The following is a 20,429-nucleotide window of genomic DNA, read 5'->3' on the forward strand; positions in this document are numbered from 1 at the left end:
GAGAAGGAAGTCTTAACTTGGATATATGGCCTAATGAGCCATTCCCAGAAATATCTTTTTTATTGTTGATTCCAGACAATAATATACACTTAGTAAATAATTACTAAATTAACAGTAGCTGATTATATTGAATTGAATTGACTATATTAATTATATTGATGATGAATATAGAGCTATTTAAACAAAGGAAGAAAGGAAGAGAGGAAGGGAGGAAGGTAAGGTCAATTTTTTTTTTCTAGCTACTTTGTCTCTTGAAATTTTCTAGTCTGAACATTTCCACTAAAGATCTGTTGTGTTGAGGGACAGTTATTTGGAGAAATGAGGCTAAATTCTGGGCACCCTCCACCACCCCAACAGTATTCTTTCAAAGCTGCCAAGAGTAAAGAGCAGCATCTAAGCAGCCAATGATGAAGAAAACAAGTGAGAAGAAATGATCACACCCAAGGGCTGCCGCTGTGATCAGTCGGTTTGCGAACCAGAGGAACAGAGCGTCTTACTGAACAACTAGAGCCATGAAATGCAGGCTGTTTGGGGATGAAAGCAATGGTGTTGGGAGAAACGACAAGAAGAAGAGCGTGCAGTAATCTGCGCGTTTCTCTCTCTTCTCTGAGACTGACGTGGCACTAGAGATCAGAAGAGCATCCTAGCAGGCTTGCATTCTGACAGTGGAGAAGAGAGGCAGCTGGAAGGAGACACGATAGAGCAGCTCTCCTGTCCGGAGAGACAAAGGGCCATGAAAGGCATCAGTAACTTCTGAGGTTAGCCTTGTGTTTCTCTAAAGACATCACATATGGCAGATTCTACAGAGTGGAAAGGGGGTCAGAAAGTCATTTGCTGAAAGGGCAAGCCAAGCCCTTCCTGCTTCAGTAGTTTCCTGGGGCACAACTGTATGGAGACAGCTGAACACTTCACACTTCACTATCACTGCCCAGTGGAACAGCCGTGTGGGGGGCTCAGGCTAGTTCAGGAGAATATTCTTGCTTGAAGGGCTATGAGCACCAAGTCCTCAGCATCGGCCCCAGAGGGTCTTAGCAAGTGTGCGTCCTCCCTGCTTCCTGTCCAGCAGCCTGGGCTCATCCACGGGTCCATGGCATTCCAGCTTCTGGGATCAATCCAGTGCTTAGTCAAAAAGGAAGGATCCCGATGGGATTCCTTCCTCCTCCTCCTTCAGATGATTCATGTATTTTTAAAAAATAGAAAATACAGATAAACCAAAAGAAAACTCAACTCTAGTTTTATTACCCAGAGACTTAAGCACAGTTAACATTTTGGTTTATATCCATATTCACTTTAAATTCAGTTTGTTTATTCAGAAAGAATTTTTCCAAGCTTTATTGAGGTATAATCGACAAAGAAATGTATATTATTAGGGTGTACAACTTGATGATTAATAATATATACACTGTGAAATAATTGCCACAACCTTATTAACATATCCACCACCTCACAGAATTAATTAATTCTGTGATTAATTAATTAATTTATTTATTTATTAATTTCTTTTTCTTTCTTTTCCTCCCACCCTCCTTCCTTCCTTCCTTTCCAGACCTGCCTTCTTTCTATGACCTTCCCTTACATTTCGACTCCTTCAAAAACCGTTCTCAACTTTTCCCTCGTTCTGAACGCTCTACCTTGTTTATCCCAGAAGCAGATCCCTGTCTTGCTACAGGTCATTTTCATACATGCTTGGATGCCTGACCCTGCACCACAGCTCTCAGCTGCCAGACCCCAGTGGTGTAGGGCAACTACGTCCCTGTGGACTGGCTCTTCCAAGCCTGCCAGTGCCCCACTGGCTCTTTTGTTTGGTCACCCCATCACTCCTGCTGAAAGTCCCCAGCACTTCTGATTACATATCTAATTTTGCTTTCAAATCCTATACATAAGAGTACATGTCACACATCTAATTTTACTCTCTTAGGCATTTCAAATCCTTCCTACTCTTACTTTCCTCCATCATCATCTGGATTCCCAGCCTGGTGTAGACAAAGCGATGATATGGCTCACTCGTATTTCCTGGTGAAAGGCAAAGGGCACCTGAGTCAGAAAGTTGTGTTAGCCTTAAAAGTGAACATAGAGATATTTACATAAATTCAAAAGGTTAAATGTAGGAAAATATTGATGGATCAATATAATACTGGTTTGTCTTTGTGATATGCCATACTACTCACTGAGAAAGGTCACTAAATATATTGGAGAATCTGTAAACTAAATTGCTGGTCTCACTGAACAGAGTCCATGAGTCAATCAGAACTAGCTGGTGTGTTTTATGACTAATTCTTAATTTTAAAGAACATCAGAGGTCACTCCATCTCTGCTCCGTGCTACCTGAAGAGCCAAGAGGTTTAGTCAGAGCAAACGTGGTTCACAGTCCCATTTGGTTTTGGTTCCTCAAAGTAAATCACAGCATTTAGAGACCTAGGGATAGTGAGCATAAACATAAGTCCTTATTTCATGGTCTTTTCTAACAACTTATATCTAATAACTTCATAATCCTGCTGAAGCTGGTCAGATTTAATTAGACTTATAAAGCCTATCCTTTTGTATACTCATGAGCCCAATGCTGTGGTTTTAATAAAATAAAAATAGTTTTCTAAAGCTTCGTATTTTGATCATACCATGCCCCTGGCTAAAGCACTATTATTTTTGTGCACATTCTCTGAGCTTCCATGAAATAAAACATTTAACAACTATTACATTTTGTCACCCTTAACAGTTTAAAAGTAGCATTCATTTATCTACAGTTTACTGCTATAAAGTGAGCTCTGAAAGAAAGTGTTTCATGCTATATTCACTCTGTGCTTCTTACCATTTGCATAGTGAACACACAGAAGAGATTTAGTAATCACGTGGTGAATGAGTGAATGAAAATAAATGAACATATCAATGAGACATTGGGCAAGAAAATATTTCCTGTATCTTTTTTGCATCTTTATCATAAAATAATTTTAGAACTCTGAAATTACTGTAATACTGTTAGGAAACTCACTATGTATGGGGGGGTTAAAATTAAAAAAAGAATTAAGGAAAAGCATGTGGAAACATGCTCACTATCATCAGTCAGCAGGGTAATGTTGATTAAAACTATGGCGATATACAACTATGCACTAAAAATGCCCAAACTCAAAAATATCAACAGCACCAAGAACTGGCAAGGATGGGAAGAAAATGAAACTTTTATGTTGATGTTTGAAATGTAAAATGTTAGGAACACTATGGAAAATAGTTTTCTATTCTTTTATAAAATGAAGCATATAGTCAAATGCTTCAATTCTACTTTCAGGTATTTATCCAAAAGAAATAAAGACATATATCTACATAATGTCTCTCTTCGTTAAAAATACTTAAAAATTACAAACAATTCAATGTTCAGTCCAAATCAAGAGGTAAACGGATAAGCAAAGTATGATATATCCATATAATGGAATGCTATCCAGCCAAAAAAGGGGGGGTTGGCGCAGGGTGAACTAGGGAGATATAATGTGGATCTCAAAAACGTCATGGATGAAGAAAAGCCAAACTTGAAAGAGTTGGTACCAATTCCACTGAAAATGAGACTCTAGAATAGATAAACCTGGTCGGTAGTAATAGAAGAAAGGAGATAGGTAGTTGTCTGGGGCCAGGAGGAGACAGAGAATTGACCATAAGAAAGCACAGGGAATTTTTGGGATGATGAAAGGTTATATATCCTGACTGAGGTGGTCGTTACACAGATGTATACATTTGTTGACACCTATTGAGCTATCTGCTGAAAATTAGTACATCTTATTATATATTAACTTACACTTAAATAAAATGGATAACAAAATAAACAAATTGAGGAAAATTTTGAAAAAACTGGCACCTGTTTTAGAGAAATCTGTATAATGTTTTATTAATTATCAATATTTTTTAAGCTATGGAATCAGTTCTTCATAAAAACCTGCTACCTAGTTAGTTGATATTGCTAGTGATACTGCTCCTTCACACTCACTGAATAATAACTGTGTAGATGAAGTAGAAGAGACGTTATAGGTTCACAAAGTGTTGCCCAAGTTCCCTTGTATTGATGATCTATTTAAGGCAGAAATTATTTCAAAGGTCAAAACAGCCACTTGGAAGAAGGCTGCTACTTTAAACCTTTAACTCTGCAAGTTACTTTGACTGAAGCTTGTTTTGTTATGTTAATGTCAGATGTAAAGCCGCTGAATATCATCTGTTTATCAGCTTTGAAAAAAAATAGAAAGTGATCCAAAAGAAAACTTATCCTGGAAACTGTTTAAAGAAAGGAAGTTCTGGGGCCAGATGTGAACCCAGCACCCACTTAGCTCTTCACCTCATCCATCTGCATGTGTCTCTACAGCACAGTGAAATACAGGGCAATGCTGAGTAAGAAAAGATTAAATTATGCTGAGGGTGCCCTCTTAAGGCAGAGAAACATACCATCATTTTTGAAAGACCTGAAAAGCAGTTGAAATACTGTGTTTGCCCTTAAGACACTGTCCTCAAGTTAGCTGGCAAATTTTCTTATCCAGAACAGAATGTTCCTGATAATGCCAAATAGCCAAGCTATCACAGCCGTTAGGAGCCAGTTTCACAGGCCAGTTGCTAGAATGTAGGGTAGCCGTTGGACTTACTACCCAACCGAGGACATTTTAAGAAAGGAGATGCTATTAATAATTACGCTGGAACAGCAAGCAAAAACCAGAACTGTCCCAGGCAAACTAGGGCCATGGCCACCCTAGTAATATATAATCTGAAGGATGACTTTGATGCAGTGCTACCACGGCTTACACTATAGGAAAATGTCTAAAGAATGTGTCGGAAATGCAATTGAAAATGTCCTCAATGCAATATCATTCATTTTTAACCCAAGTTTTGTTTTTTTAACCAAAGACAGGACAGAATTTGGATTTTGATAACATTTACTCCAACGTAACATAAAGGACATTCACTCTTTCAGTCTACTGGTTTGTTTTTTGTTTTGTTTTTTTTTTTTCATTTTAGGAAGGATCTTAATTCTATCTGGGCATTCTGTCTCTTAGCTTTGAGTCCCCCAGTATGCACCCAAAAGCAACGTGTGTGAACTAGGTTACATAGAGATCAGCAGATTTATTCTCAAAATTGCTGTGTCTTATCCTTTCTCCTATACCAGTCATGGACTCCAGTTAATAACTGGAAGATTTTTCTTTTTTAGATGAATAAGAATGAAGTATTCCTAGTCTTTTTGGGAAGATTTTAGGTTACTGAAAAATTAACAAAGGATTTCTAAAATAAGAATAAAAGCTCATTCTATGAAATGTGCCAATACACATCAGTGAGTATTGGCTATTTGTCTATTGCTAAATTATTAATACAGCATATCCTAGGTACCACTTTTTTCCCCAGTGAGTTGTTGACATTTAACTAATTTAGCTATGCTTATGTCATCCCTGCTCTAAACCGTTATCCCCAGCTACTACCAGAAGTCCTTTAAAAACAAACACCTATTAGATACAAAAAGATCCCTCCATATAAAACAAATAAAATATACTTGTAAATTGTTTACATTTATATGATACAGTATATAACAGAATTTTGAATGCATGCAGAAGAATATTTTGACTGTAATACTTTTTAAAAAATCACTTCTTAGAGTTGACGTTTGAACTACAACAACCTTCTCCATTTGAATGTGTCACTGACAGCTCTGCGTTGACTCTAGGATCAATAAAAAAATGATCATAATACGTATAATCTCATAAAGTACAAATTTTGGAGTAAATTATGGCACAAATAAAATAAATGGGTCACTCCTCTCCTTTTTCTCTTGTCCTTTTATGTTCAGTTGTGTCATCATTTGAGAATGGATTTACTTTCAAGAAAAGCTCTTATTTTATTAGTTATTATTACTGCTACTAATTAATTATTTACATTGTGCCCAGGGCTGTGTTATATGCTTTATTTGCATTATCATCCGTATTCCTCAAGGCGTCCATACAAAATAGAGGGAGGAACCCCAGGGACACCCAGAGGGTGAGGTGATTCTGTAGTATTTTTAGTATCCCAACAGGTGAAGCGTCCTCATATAAAAAGGAATCAGTTTGCTTTTATAAGAAACAAAAGCTTTCTTATGAGAAAAATGAGCCAGAGATACACTTGTGTTGTGTGTTATGAGAGTTTTTCAGAAACTTTCAAGAGAGGGAATGAGAGGAAGAGATGGGAAAGAGATGATACTTTGTGGGAACATGACAATTGAACTGAAATGAGCAGTGTGTGAACAGAAGGAAACACCTAGAGTGTGTATCTTAGTCACAGGCAGCTTTCCAGCTGCTTTAAGCAGCAATAGGAACCTGAACTGTCCTAGGGAGGGAACCACATGTTTACATAATCTTGGCAATCTCCACTAAATGAGCAAAGAATTCCCTCAAGAAACTCATCAGGATATCCTCAATGTTTTGGAGTCAGATTTTTCCTAATGTCTAATGTGAAAAGATTGAGACCACAGGGAAACAGCAGAGAAAGCCTTTTTGCAGTATTACTCATCAGAAAACACAGCTCCAGAAGCCAAGGATTGCAGAGTTTCCTTGGTTTCACAGTGTCCAGCTCCAGGAAGCAGAGTGGGAAGGACACAAGGAGGGTTGGATTCTAAAATGGAATAAGTCAGTTGGGAGGAATTTTAGAGTTAAACAAATCATGTTAAAAATGCATCTTTTGAAACCATATTTCTAATACATTTATTTACCATATGTAAAACATCGTAAATACTTTTAGTGCTAAATACATCATGTATTAGACTTGATACATGCAGATCGATCCAGTGAATAAGAAAAATAGGAAAATATTTTTTATTTTCCATGATTTTCTGAACTCTTTTCATTAAAGTGTGTATTTGTTTGTATTCCTTCAAGGTCTTTGAAATGGCATTTCTTGAAAGATAGCTGATTTGAGCTATTTCCAAAGAAGTCAAATAAATAGTTGATGACTGATTTACTCATAAATGGCCTGGGGTTAAAAACAATTGAGGTTCCAGGAAACTTATCTTTAATGGCATTAATGATGCCTTTTGAAGGTGCAATTACTACAACAAAACCACGGCCAAGGGCTTGTTGCAGTTATTTTTTTCTTCAGTATGAGCTACAAAAATATAATGAGCCAAAATAATAATAATAATAATGATAATAATAATACCACCTTTCAAATCCAGACACTCATAATTAGTAAGCAGTTTTTGCTAAATTATAATACAGGTCATCATTGGAAAAGACATATCTAGACATTCCACTCCAAAGACCTTATTTTCTCTTTCTCTTTTCCATCTGGTGAGATGGGAGAAACAAGGATTTTGTATAATTTTTAAAAACCAAAATTCAATTATTCACAGAAAAAAAAACACATTTTAACCTTTCTTAAAGAATCCTTTTAGAAATGAAAATAAAATTATACTAGCAAAAATTTAGCACACAAGATAGAGATGTGATTCTTCTAATAGATTTCACGACTGGTGTCATTAATGCTAATTGGTAAGTAATAGAGTCGAGTCAAAAATATATTATCAGAAGAAAGAGAAACATTCTAAGAACTTATTCTTCGAGAATTCTAACCAAATGATTATTTTAAAAGAATTCTCCTCTTCTGAACAGTGTATAATATGGTATTTGTGAGCAGAGAGAAGGCCTGAGAATTATCTGAGATCTAAACATCAGCAATGTCTAGAATAATAACTTTCTTCAAAGAACACAATGTAAATATCATTTTTATTCTGTTTAGTTATTTTGAACAGCATGCATACTTCACATGAACTATAGTGGAGTGTTTGATTAGCCAAAGAAAAAGCCAATATTTGAAAAGGTGTTATTTGCAACGGAACTAAAGTAGATATAAGGCAAAATTATGCTGGGGTTAATGTGGTAGAGGGAGACGCTGCTATTGAAAGGATGGGCAAGTGAAAGTACATCTTGGGATTTAAAGATAAAGTGTCTGGTAATGACCACTATTCACGTTTCTAGTTGAAGAAGCTATGTAGGACTAGTGTTTTCTGACCCACGGGACACACATACACACATAAAGAACATTGTTTGGCTTGCATTACCATTTTTTTTTACACAGTCTGGACTTGGAGAGATTGAAGACACATATAAGAAGTACTTAGGTAAAAAGAGGGCACCAACACTGGGAAAGTTTGGGTAATGGAAGTTTCTAGTTCAATCAGCATGCCCAGGCTTTGGTTGAGGTCAAGGGATAGGTTTTAGGGCAGATCGCGTCTCATATGCATGACCTATATTATATAACTTCCATTTACTAAGATTCAATACTGCGGAGTTGGAGAGTGGCTGGAGGCCTGGTAATGTGCAGATATCACTCAATCTTCAAAAAAATTGGAGTTCTGCCATAAGACCCAGCAATCCCACTTTGGGGTATCCGTCCAAAGAAAAGGGAGAAGCTGAACTTGTATTCATTGTACTGAAATCCTGAAGGATCGGAAGAGATAGAGGCAGAGTATTCATCTTTGTTTCTCACTGAAGGTTATGACCTTGGAAATCAAAGTAGATTATTTGGGGAATAACCATCGGACCTCAAAATAGAGTGAAGTTACCAGAAAGTTGGACTCCTTTAACACAGCCAAGAGCTGCTTGAAAGATGAAAAGAAACGGTCTCAGAGGGAGACTTGCCAAAACTGATGAAGATGGCTTTGTTTTGACATGTGAGTAGTGAAAGAAAAAGGAACAGATAAAACCATAAAGCTCAATGCTATGAATGAAAACAGCAGTCAGACAGAAAGAAAAACAATAGTGGAGGTAACAGCCTATTATTTCAAGAAGAAATAAGTAGAAAAGTGATTTAGAAGTAATTCTTGGAAATATCTTGGAAAAACATGAGAGACCCCTAACTCTGGAATATGAACAAGGGGTAGTGGAAGGGAAGGTGGGCGGGGGGGTTGGGGTGGCTGGGTGATGGGCACTGAGGGGGGCACTTGGTGGGAGGAGCACTGGGTGTTATGCTATATGTTGGCAAATTGAACTCCAATGAAAAAAATTTTTAAAAAGAAGTAATTCTTGGGACTCAGACTTGAAAATGTAGAGAGCATGAGGAAGAAAGAGAAACATATTTTAAAACCTATGTATTGCAGAAACAACTTTTTTAAAAGATTTATTTATGTATTTTAGAGAGAAAGAGAGAGGGCACGAACCTGGGTACAGGCTTGATAGTGGGGGAGGGGCTGTGAGAGGGCACCCCAGACTCCCCACTAAGCACAGAGCCCAGGATGGAGCTTGATCCCAGGACCCCCAAGATCAAGATCTGAGCTGAAACCAAGGGTAGGATGCTCAACTGACTGAACCCCCCCCCCCCAGGTGCCCCTGCACAAGCAACTTTTGAAGCACTGATAACAGAAATAAAAGCAACATAATTATAATCTTTCTAACAAATCACCTATTATCCTTTTAAAATAATTTTAAAGACTTAAATGTATTCTGAATGTGTAAAAATTTTGAAAGGTAGGAAAAAATGTGAATGCCAAGGTAACTTTTCAGACAGGTGCATGCATGCACGTGTGCACACACACGCACTCATAAACACTAGGACATACTGTAAGCACACTACAGACATGATGTTTTTCATCTTGCTCTTTTATTTACCAGTATGATCATAACTTCTTTGTGACAATAAATATTCTCTGGTAGCATATGTTTTGCTATAAATAAAATATTTTGTCACATAAATAGACTACATATATTCATACATTCCTTTATTTTTGTAAATTTAGAAGTTTTCCACTTTCATTTTTAGAAATAAATTGCTTATCTCCATATAAATAAATCTTTGAATTTTTCCCTTAAAATATATTCAGAAAAGTGGAATTACTAGGGGAAAATAGTATGGAAAATGTTTAACATTTTAATGTTTTGTGATTATAATAGTAATATATGTAATAGAGAATTTGGAAAAAATAAAAAGTTTCAAAGCAAAACTGTAAGCTTCTAGCCTCTACTCTTTATTGCCTCAAATCCAAATTTTAATTCTGTAATGACATTTTTAGTTTCTTAGACATCCCTGTTGATTTTACGCATCCCTGCTCCCTGTCTTTGTTCTATCTCATTCCACCGTCTTCTTTTATGACCTGCTTCCAGTTCACAGGGACTTGACCCCCTGCCCTCTAGTTCCTGTACCCTTTCAAAAGTGTTTCCTGTAGATGAATGTTCTTTTTCTTTTATTCTACGGCATGTTTTCCTTTGGGCAGAAAGGAATGAGAGCATAGAGATTCAGAGCTTGTCCTAGAACACAACTGTCTCATTTCAATCCCAGCTCTGGCATTTCTGAGCAGTGTAATCTTGACCACATTGTTTAATATATTTAATATATATCTGTTTAATATAACTCATTTAATATATTTAATATATCTCTGTACTCAACGTACATAACTATTTACCAGAGTCTTTGAGATGAAATGAGCTCATACATGTAAATCATTTAGTATACACTCAGGAAGTGATGACTCTTATTGTGGCTCTGTATTGGCCTCTTTTTTTCCCCCTGTTTTTTCCTTAAAGGGGGAAAATATTTAAAGATTTTTTTTTAAGATTTTTAAAATTTATTTATGAGAGACACACAGAGAGAGAGGCAGAGACATAGGCAGAGGGAAGAGCAGGCTCCCTGTAGGGAGCCTGATACAGGACTTTGATCATGACCTGGGATCATGACCTGAGCCAAAGGCAGATGCTCAACCACTACCCAAGTGCCCTAAAAATTTATTGATTATCAGTATGTGTGTATGTGAAACACTATATGCATCTATTCTTTTGGGTATGAGTCAAATCCTCATTGAGGTTAGATCGATGGTCATAATCCTAGCTCTGTTCTTGACTCATAGTCACTCACCATGGCTCTGTCACACCATGATGAACTCACTTGCTTCCTCCATTATGTGGCTAGATCACAGGATCATCACAGGTGGTCTGTGACAGTCCACAATCTGTAGTACACACTGCTACCCAAATGGTTTCTAGCATTCCCTGCCTGATAGTGCATTCCAGGGCACCGTGGGCTCCCCCCCTCCACTTCCTGTCTAACAGAATGAGATGGAAAAATAAAGATGGAGGAGGAATGTGGAAATAGGTTTGATTAACAAGGATTCCAAAGAAACTTAAAAATTTTCACTACGGAGATAAAATATACATTCAAGATGATAAAGAACAGGACTGGAACGGTGTATATCTTGCTTTGTAGCTTTCTAAATTTTCCATATTATTTGATTTTCTATCTCAGAACAGATCTAGAAAGAGATATAATAAAAGAGGAAATGAGATTTTGTAAAATGCCTTTTACAATAGTATCAAAAATATCAAGTAATTCTGCATAATCTAATGGATGTGTTAGTACTCCAGAGGAAACATTATAAAACTTAATGAGAGATATAAAAGACGATCTAAAAAATGGAGAGATGTAACATGTTCATGAGTTGGAAGACTGAATATTTTAATGATATTACTTTTGCCAAATTGATCTATAGAGTTAATGAAATTGCAATCTAAATTCCAACAGGCTTTTCTTCGGTAAAAAATAGACAAGCTAATTCTAAAGTGTATATGAAGAAATGTCTTCAAAAAGACATCCAGATGGCCAACAGACATATGAAATGATGTTCAGCATCACTAATAGTCAGGGAAATGCAAATCAAAACCACAGTGAGATAGCACCTCACACCCATCAGAGTGGCTAAAATCAAAAGCACAAGAAACAAGTGTTGATGAGGTTGTGGAGAAAAAGGAATCCTCGTACGTTGTTGATGGGAATGCAAACTGGTGCAGCTAGCCTGGAGAACAGTATGGAGGCTCCTCAAAAATTTAAAAATAGAACTACCATATGTTTCAGTAATCACACTGTTGGGTATTTACCCAAAGAATACAAAAACACTGGGATCCCTGGGTGGCGCAGCGGTTTAGCGCCTGCCTTTGGCCCAGGGCTCGATCCTGGAGACCCAGGATCAAATCCCACGTCAGGCTCCCAGTGCATGGAGCCTGCTTCGCCCTCTGCCTGTGTCTCTGCCTCTCTCTCTCTCACCGTGTGCCTATCATAAATAAATAAAAATTAAAAAAAAAAAAAAAGAATACAAAAACACTAATTCAAAGGATACATGCTCTCCTATGTTTATAGCAGCATTATTTACAATAGCCAAGATATGGAAGCAGCCCAAAGTCCATTGACAGATGAATGGATAAAGAAGATGCAGTCTATATATTATGGAATATTACTTAGCCACAAAAGGAATGAAACTTGCCATTTGTCACAATATGGATAGATATAGAGGCTTTAATGTTAAGCAAAATAATTTAGTCAGAGAAAGACAAATACCATATGATTTCACTTATATATGAAATTTAAGAAACAAAACAAATGAACAAAGGGAAAAATAGACTCTAAACTAAAGAGAACAAACTGATGGTTATTAAAGGAGGATGAGTGGGAAGATAGGTGAAATAGGTGAAGGGGATTCAGAATACCTTTATCTTGATGAGCAGTGAGTGACATATACAATTGTTGAATCACTATATTGTATACCTGAAACTAATTTAATTACTGTATGTTAACTATACTGGAATTAAAATAAGTAAAATACAATAAAAATTATGTAAAAAATTTTAAAAATAAAAATTAAATAAAATGTATATGGAAAAGCAAAGGGCAAAGAGCAGCCAAAACTTTCTGAAAGAAGAAATTGGAAAGATCCCCACTCTACCATCTAGAAAAACTAATTATAAGGAAAAAGTCATAAGAATATAGTTTTGACATAAGAATAAACTAGTAAGTCAATGGAATAGAATGAAGAATCCAAAATTCAACATGCATTATGAATGCTCCATCTGTGGCTGAAGTAGTAATAGAGTAGCTGCAGTAAAGATACCATTTTAATGAATGGTGCTGGGATTATTATGTACACATATTAAAAAATGAAATTAGACTTCTACAACACACCCTACACAAAAAGCAGTCCTTAAATGTGAAAGGTGAAACTATAAGGCTTTCAGAAGATAATGTAGGAAAATACTTCAGTAATCTTGGGATAGAACACATTTTTAACCAAAAAATAAGTACAAATCATAATGAAAAAAAAAAAACTTAAGAACTTTCTGTGCACAAATCGATGCCATAAATAAAATGGAAAGTGACAGAAATAAAGATATTAGCATATAACTCTGACAAAGGACTCTTATTCAGTAGTGAGCTGAATGAGCACTGGTGGTTAATGCAGTGATGACATCTCTAAGGTAGGGAGGCCATAGGTAAAAGAACAGGGTATCTCATAAATACAGAAAACAAACCAACAAACCAGTCGTTGCCAGAGGGAAGGGGAATGGAGGCATGAGCAAAGTGGGTGAAGGGGAGTGGGAGGTACAGGCATCCAGCTATGGATGAATGAGTCACAGGATAAAAAAATACAGCATAGGAAATACAGGAAATGGCATTGGGAGAGCATGTATGGTGACAGATGGGAGCCTCTGCTTGTGGTGAGCATAGTATGACCTATAGAATTGGTGAATCATGTTGTCCACCTGAAACTAATGTGACATTGTGTGTCAACTATATTTTAGAAAAAAAAATTAAAAGGAATACAACAACCAGGAAAGAAATATAATCCAGCCTTTTGGGGGTGGTACAAAATTCCTTAAAAGACAAAATGATAATGGACTTCTGGATAAATGTTGGCTGAGTTACAATTAAAATATTGTATTCTCAATGCTCAATTTAAAATGAGACATAGAACAATAAAGTACAATAAACATTAACAAACGGGGTGCCTTTCTACTTTGTTAAGCTATTGGGTTTGCCTTGTTTCTAATTGACAGCTACAAGGAGGCCACATGACATAGTACTCAAGAATTCTGTTCACACTCTAACTTATATAGGGTATCATTTCTCCTTTTCAGTAATGTCATTGGTTTTCACTTTCCTTTGCGTCTTCATACTTATTTTATTTTATTTTATTTTATTTTATTTTTATTCATACGTATTTTAGAGGGTATTTGAAATCATCTGGCCCAGGCTGCAGGCTAGATGTCATCTTAGCTCTCTTTTCATGTTCCTAAGACCTTTTGTAATCTTTACCAAATGATTCCTTAGAGTTGGCATAGATTTGTGATTTGGTGTATTTTATGTCCTTCCTGCATTCCTTAAAAATTATACCAATAGTTTTCCAGGCTGAAATACAGTCCTACATAATATTTCTATTGGATAATTACAGTTTGCTCAGGTTATAGTCTAATTGGCCTACCATTCCCCCATTGTGATGAATTTCGGATTACTTCCCATGGTTTCATAATGACAGAATTTCAGCAAGAGACCTCTTGGATGGAATTTACCAACTATTGGATTTTTAGATGAATTCTCAGGAGTGAGATAACTAGGTCATTGTGGATACATCATGTTATGCTTTTAAAATACCTCGTAACATTTTTCTTGCTACCAACAATATTTGAAAGCACCAGTGACCTTGAAAATTTAGAACCAGAGGAAAAAATATGACCTGATGATTGTGACTGGGATTTAATAGTAGGAGACTCTGGCCTTTCAGAGTCCCTAACTGGATATGATTTTTTTCCCCTCGAAATAAAACAAGTTTTTTCTTTTGTCTTCTCTGTCTCGACTTGGACAGCATCACAGCTGCACAGTTCAGACATCTGAATTGACTCCTACCTTAATCTAATGCCTCACATCTGATTCCACAAGCAATTCTCTCTGCTTTGCTCTCAGAATTCTCTAAACACCATCCCCTTCTTCCGTTCCCAGCGTTCCCTCCCTCTCAGCTGAACAGAGGCGACCATAATCAGCCTGCCCTCTGGTATTTCAGACTATTCTTTGCACGGCCTCTGGAGTGGTGTCCTACATCACAGATGCAGCCGTGCCCTTCCACAACCTGTGACCTCTCACTGCCCGCAACACAGAGCTGGTCCCTCACATGTCTCCTAGCACCCTCATCATCTGTGGTCACCTGGGTGAATTAGCCATCCCCCTAACATGCCGTCCTTATAGACCATACACCACCGTTGTGATTGTGTCCAACGCCTATCAGATTTTCAGCATTTCTTAGGGAGTATTATGTCTTGATCGTGGGTGAGTGCCCTCACCCCACTGCTGCCACCACCCCTGTGCCTAGCACGGGACCAGGTGCACATGGGAGATGTTTAAAAACAAACTAAAATGCAGAGAATGGATTTGACTTGAACTCAGCTGCATTGATGAATGAACAATTGTTACCGAAAGCATAGTGAATGCTTTCGGTATCAGTAAGTAAAAATGTAGACAGTTTGTGCTAGTGCAGAGGTCTGTTCATGACCCGAGGCCACCTGAGATTTTTGTAGGAACACTTAAGTAAGGGTAGTAGTCATGTTCACTACAGATGCTGAAAACCCAAACCAGAGTGATGGCTAATACACTAGAAAAAATAATTGGAATTGAAGATAAATTTGCTAGACCTAGTCAGAAATACAGGGTGCAAAACAACAGAAAATTCTGCTGTTTCTATCTTCATACCATTTGGAGAATTTAATTGCCTTTCAACACCTTCACTGCCACCCCAGAGGTTTAGGCCCTCATCTCTCACTTGGACAATGTCAGTGACCTAACTGGTCCCTCTAAGCTCTTCTCAACACCCAGTCAGAATGCCACGGTTAAAACGCATGTCACACCTTGTCCCTCTTCCAGTTGAAGCCGTCTCATGCCTTCCCATTATATTTAGTAAAACCAAGTCTTTTTTATGATCAGCTGAAATCTCAGGATGTGATTCCCATAACCTCTTGAACCTCATCTCCTACTACCCTAATGATCGTATAGTCTGTTCCAGTGATATTGTCCTGTTTTCTGACCAACCAACCATACTCCTCTGATTCTTGCTATACCTCCTGCTTGGAATAGTCTCCTTTAGACCACACGGCTACCATCTCAACCTCCAGTTCTCCCATCTCAATATTTAATAACCCTCTTTCCTCCTTTATTTTGGTGCTTTAACTCTTAATAGTATCTAGCACATTATACACATTTTACACATTTTGTGAGCCACACAGTAGGGTATGAGATCCATGTGCAAGTGGATTTTGGTCATTTTTTGTTTCCTAATAACTTCCCAAACCTCAGACAGTGTCTGATGAATGGCAGATACTCAGTTATGAACTCAGTTATGAATAAATAAGATGTACCATGCAGAGAAATAATCATTTGCTTTTGGGTTTGATATATTACTTATAAAATGGGGGCAGACATGACTTAACATGGTTTAAATTTTTTTAAATGCAGCCCGAGAAAGTTAAAACAATAACATTTCATGATAGAAATTGCTATGCTCTGGATGCTTGATTTCTCCCAAAATTCATGTATTAACACCCAACCACCAATGTGACTGTATTGGGAAAATAAGGCCTTTATGGAGGTAATTAAGTTTAAATGAAGTATTAGGAGTAGGGCCATGATCCAGTTGGATTAGTGTCCTTAGAAGAAGAGACGAGAGAACTCACTTTCCCCCTGTCTTGACCATGTGAGGACACAGCAAGATGGCAGCCGCTTGTTAGCCAGAAAAAGAGCTTTTATCAGGAATTGAATCAACCAGCGTCTTGGGTCTTGGACTTCCCAGCCTCCAGAACTGTGGGAAATAAATGTCTTGTTTAGGCCTCCCCTTTTGTGGTATTCTTTTATGGCAGCCCAAGTAGACTAAGATAGAAATGTACCTTAAAAGATCATCAAACTTAATTTCCTTACTTGACAGATGAGAAAACTGAAGCCAGAGAAATTAGATGACTTTCCAAAGGTCACAAAGTCAGTATATAAAAGAATTAAACTCAATTTACAGGTTGCAGCTCAATGCTTTCTTTACTTGCTATGTTGACTCTTATACCAACCTCTATAGTATATAATCAGTATAGGGCAGGGGTTCTCTAAAGACTGTACCAGGAGTTTTGCCATTAAAAGTTAATGATGGCCATCTTTTTACAATGTATTAAGGGGGTGAGCAGGTATTTAATTGGCTTTTTTCCCAAAATGTTATGTGTTTTGCCAATAAAGTTTTCTTACCCCTATGAAAAGATATAAAAGGAAAAAAGTACCCAAATATTATGGGAAAAACTCTGAACCATAATTCTCTAAAAGTAATTCTGCCCTTGGGAGGTGTGAAAGGTTGGAAACATGTAATATGGGCATATTTCCTGCTAGCACAATTGATCCTGGTTCAAAAGATAGAATGAGTGCTACTCAGAATTTCACTATATTCCAAAAAATATCTCATGATTTCTCAGAGCCCTGCATCCTAGACACATTGAAAAAGCATTGATACAGCTGCATGACAAAACCACTCAAAAAGCTATTATGGGCCGAGGCTGAATTAATAGAAAAGAAGTATTGTAATCAGAGAGCCCCCACCCCCACCCCATCCCTCTGTATTCAGCACTTTGGGAACACATGCATGGCATTATGCACGTTACCTATTCCTTGATCCCACATTTAACGTGTTACTGACTAGCGTCCAGAGATAACATCAAAGGAATGGGGAAGGGTCAGTTTGGGAAGTGAACAGATAGGGGAACATGGGCCTATTTTCAGACTTTTGAAGGTCTAAAATAAAGGTGAGAGGAGAGATTGATCTGGTATTGTTTCATGTGCAGAACCAAGGTCTGTGCACAGATACTGCACAAAAGTAAGTCTTTGACTCAATATAGGAAAAAATTAGAGTTGTTATCCCTGGAAAATGTTCCCTAGTAGAATAATTAAAATGTATTGAAAAGTACTGGAAATGTTCCCAACATCAGAAGAAGTCTTGTTTAGGAAGTGATTTAAGGCAGGTGACCTCAAAAGGTCATTCCAGCATGAAGAGTCTGCCATTCGATGAATGCAAAGGACTGGATCATTATTTCTCATGGCGAGTATGTTACAATCAAGTGCAGATGGCTGGTTCTTTCTTCTCTGTATCTTTCTTATCTTTCTTATCTACCCCTGCAGGGGGTAGAGAGCAGAAAGGCCTTGGATGACTAAAATGAATGTGAAGGGGAGAAAGAGGGAAGAAGAATTCCATATTGTTCATAAGTATTCCGTATAATGCCAATGCCTCTCTGGTTGGGTTATATTAGAATACAGCATGTCAAACCCAAATACCAATCTGCCTCCTGTACTTGGGGGAATTTATAGAGGAAGAAAAGAGAAAAATTCACCTTCTTCAGATCTAAACAGTCTTCACATTTGTAAACACATAAACCCCATGAATCTGTTGAAGGGTAGAATATTATTTAAAACGCTGGAGTGGAAATGTTTAAAGAGAGAAAATAAGACCCTCCTGTCCTGAATATGGAAATGAAGGATGGTCATTTAAAGAATAATTTAGAATGAGACATGTTGGAAGGTTTGCCATCATAAATTCCTGAAGAGGCCCCCCTCCCCCCACAGGAATGGCCCCGATCAAGGAGAACGGGGGGGGGGGGGGGGACCTACTTCCCAGCAACCTCTACCTCCAGGGTCAGCCACATGTCTCCTACCTGGGGCAGCCCCATAGGGCAGCAGCCTGTGCACTGAGCCCCTGCCCTGCGTCCTCTCCAGCCTACTTCAGTGCATTCCTTCTGTTTTCAAGGTCTTTGTAAGCAACAGTAATAAAACTGATAATAAAATCTATACCATGACCTTAATGACTAATAGTGGTCTAAGACATTTTCCCTGACAATTATTATCTGCACGATAAGGGCTTTTATGACGTCACCTAACCTGGTGGTAGGGATTTAGGCCTCCAGGCCTATAAGCATATGCACATATCACTGCTCCTTTTCCCACAGCAATAATAGACATTGATACTTTCTTTACTTCCTGCAGCTTTCTGCTAGCGCATCACTTTGTTCTGGAGTCAGTGTTTTAAATAATACATCTTCATCCTGATGCAGCTTTCAAATATTTGTAGATCTGATCCCATCTGTATTATAGAGCCTATTTACACACACACATTTATCTGTTTCTTCCTGCCTTAATCCCTTTGGTTTACTCTTCCTTTATTCCAATTTACTCTTTCTAGAGAACTTCTGCCATTTGATGAGAATTGCGTATTTTAAAGAAATTTGAAGCGAATTGGACTTCAGCAGTGCTTTCACCTGAGTCATGCGTCAGCATTGAGTCCCTCTTCTGTCCCCAAACTCATCTACATACTTAGGGAGAATCAGGGACCCAGGTAGACCAGGCCCTTAGTTTTCAGAATTAGTTTTCAGAATACTTAGTTTTCAGAATTATGTTATTGTCTTTTGATTACTGGGCTACTAAAAATATATACTAAAAATATATACTCATGCCTTTCTCTGGTGCTTTCTAAACAGACACAAGTGGCACTATAATAATTTTTTAATATGGTAGTCACATTTCAGAATAAAGGCAAGATAGACGATTTGTGGAAGGAAGAAATGTTGAACCACAATTTACTTTGTTGTCATCGTGCTGCATTCTTTATACGCTTGACACGCTCAGAGAATGATTTGGAGTAAATATAATTAAAGCCAAGGAATATATAAAGTGGTTTGTGGGTATTTATCCTCAGGAGTAACTATTTGATATTAATGTCATGCTAGGAAAGCTGGGCCTATTTCCTGTGGAACTGAAATGTCAGGGAAAGAAGCGGTTATCAGCCCCCTGGTCATTGACAGGGTAGAGGTGCCTTTAGTTTCAAAGATCCACAGTCATGTGGGTGACACCCTGTTTCCTGATGGGAGAATTGAGCTTTGATTTGCACATGTTCCCAAAAGGGACAAATATATTATGAAATTCAAGCAGCGAGTATATTACTGTCTTTTGCAGCACATGTGAGAACTTCTTCGGTAGAACTAACCCGTGCTTTGCCCCCACAGCACTGTACGTGTGGAAAAGAGAAACTGGGGTAGAAGATTCAGCTCTACACCATCATGACAATAATAACTTAGATATGCCTCCCAAGCACTGTTTTTTGTTTCCTTTAACAATCTATTCCAAATCAGATATTCAAATTACATTTTCTAAAACTTCACCTATTTGCGGGCTATACGACCTTTTATAATCAAAACAGAAGCTTATCACAAAAATAGCTTTAAAAAGGCTGGGAGAATTACCAAAATTACTCTTTTCCTGCTATGACATGAGTGTGCAACCATTTTTTTTCTTGTAAATAATGCAACCATTTCAAAGAGGATGCACCCTCCAGATAATAGTGAATAAAAAATTCAGTGAAAGAAAGTAAGCTTATAGCTGCTATAATTTTCCAGAACCATTATGTGTCCCATGCAGCTGGTTTTGTTGGTGCTACTAAGCACATCCTCCTGGGCCCATCCTTTTAGTGTTTATGAGCCTCAAATAAGGATTGAAGGAAGGGGTGGAGAGTGAAAGCAAATATAAATAAATATAAGATGCTGATAAAATCAATATTGTGTGAGTGTCACACATGACTTAGGCCAATGTGAATTTTCATGTTGGTTTCATATGTTTATAAATTTGTA

At 37.5% G+C, this 20,429-nt stretch overlaps 1 protein-coding gene and 1 long non-coding RNA gene across 7 annotated transcripts in view; one reads left to right on the top strand and one right to left on the bottom strand.

Annotated features, from left to right (window-relative positions):
• Positions 1-18,609, bottom strand: part of LOC144285051 (uncharacterized) — a 34,581-nt gene extending 15,972 nt beyond the window's left edge. The window contains exons 1-2 of the long non-coding RNA XR_013353454.1: positions 18,465-18,609; positions 16,461-16,585 (exon numbers count right to left, since the gene is read on the bottom strand). This is a non-coding gene — a long non-coding RNA (uncharacterized LOC144285051). The remainder of the gene's footprint in view (positions 1-16,460; positions 16,586-18,464) is intronic.
• CNTNAP2 (contactin associated protein 2) overlaps positions 1-20,429 on the top strand; it is a 1,978,697-nt gene that overhangs the window by 1,426,174 nt on the left and 532,094 nt on the right. The gene's annotated exons all lie outside the window — the stretch shown is intronic.

The sequence above is a fragment of the Canis aureus genome, chromosome 15 (genome assembly GCF_053574225.1).
Source record: "Canis aureus isolate CA01 chromosome 15, VMU_Caureus_v.1.0, whole genome shotgun sequence".
NCBI classification, from domain to species: Eukaryota; Metazoa; Chordata; class Mammalia; order Carnivora; family Canidae; genus Canis; species Canis aureus.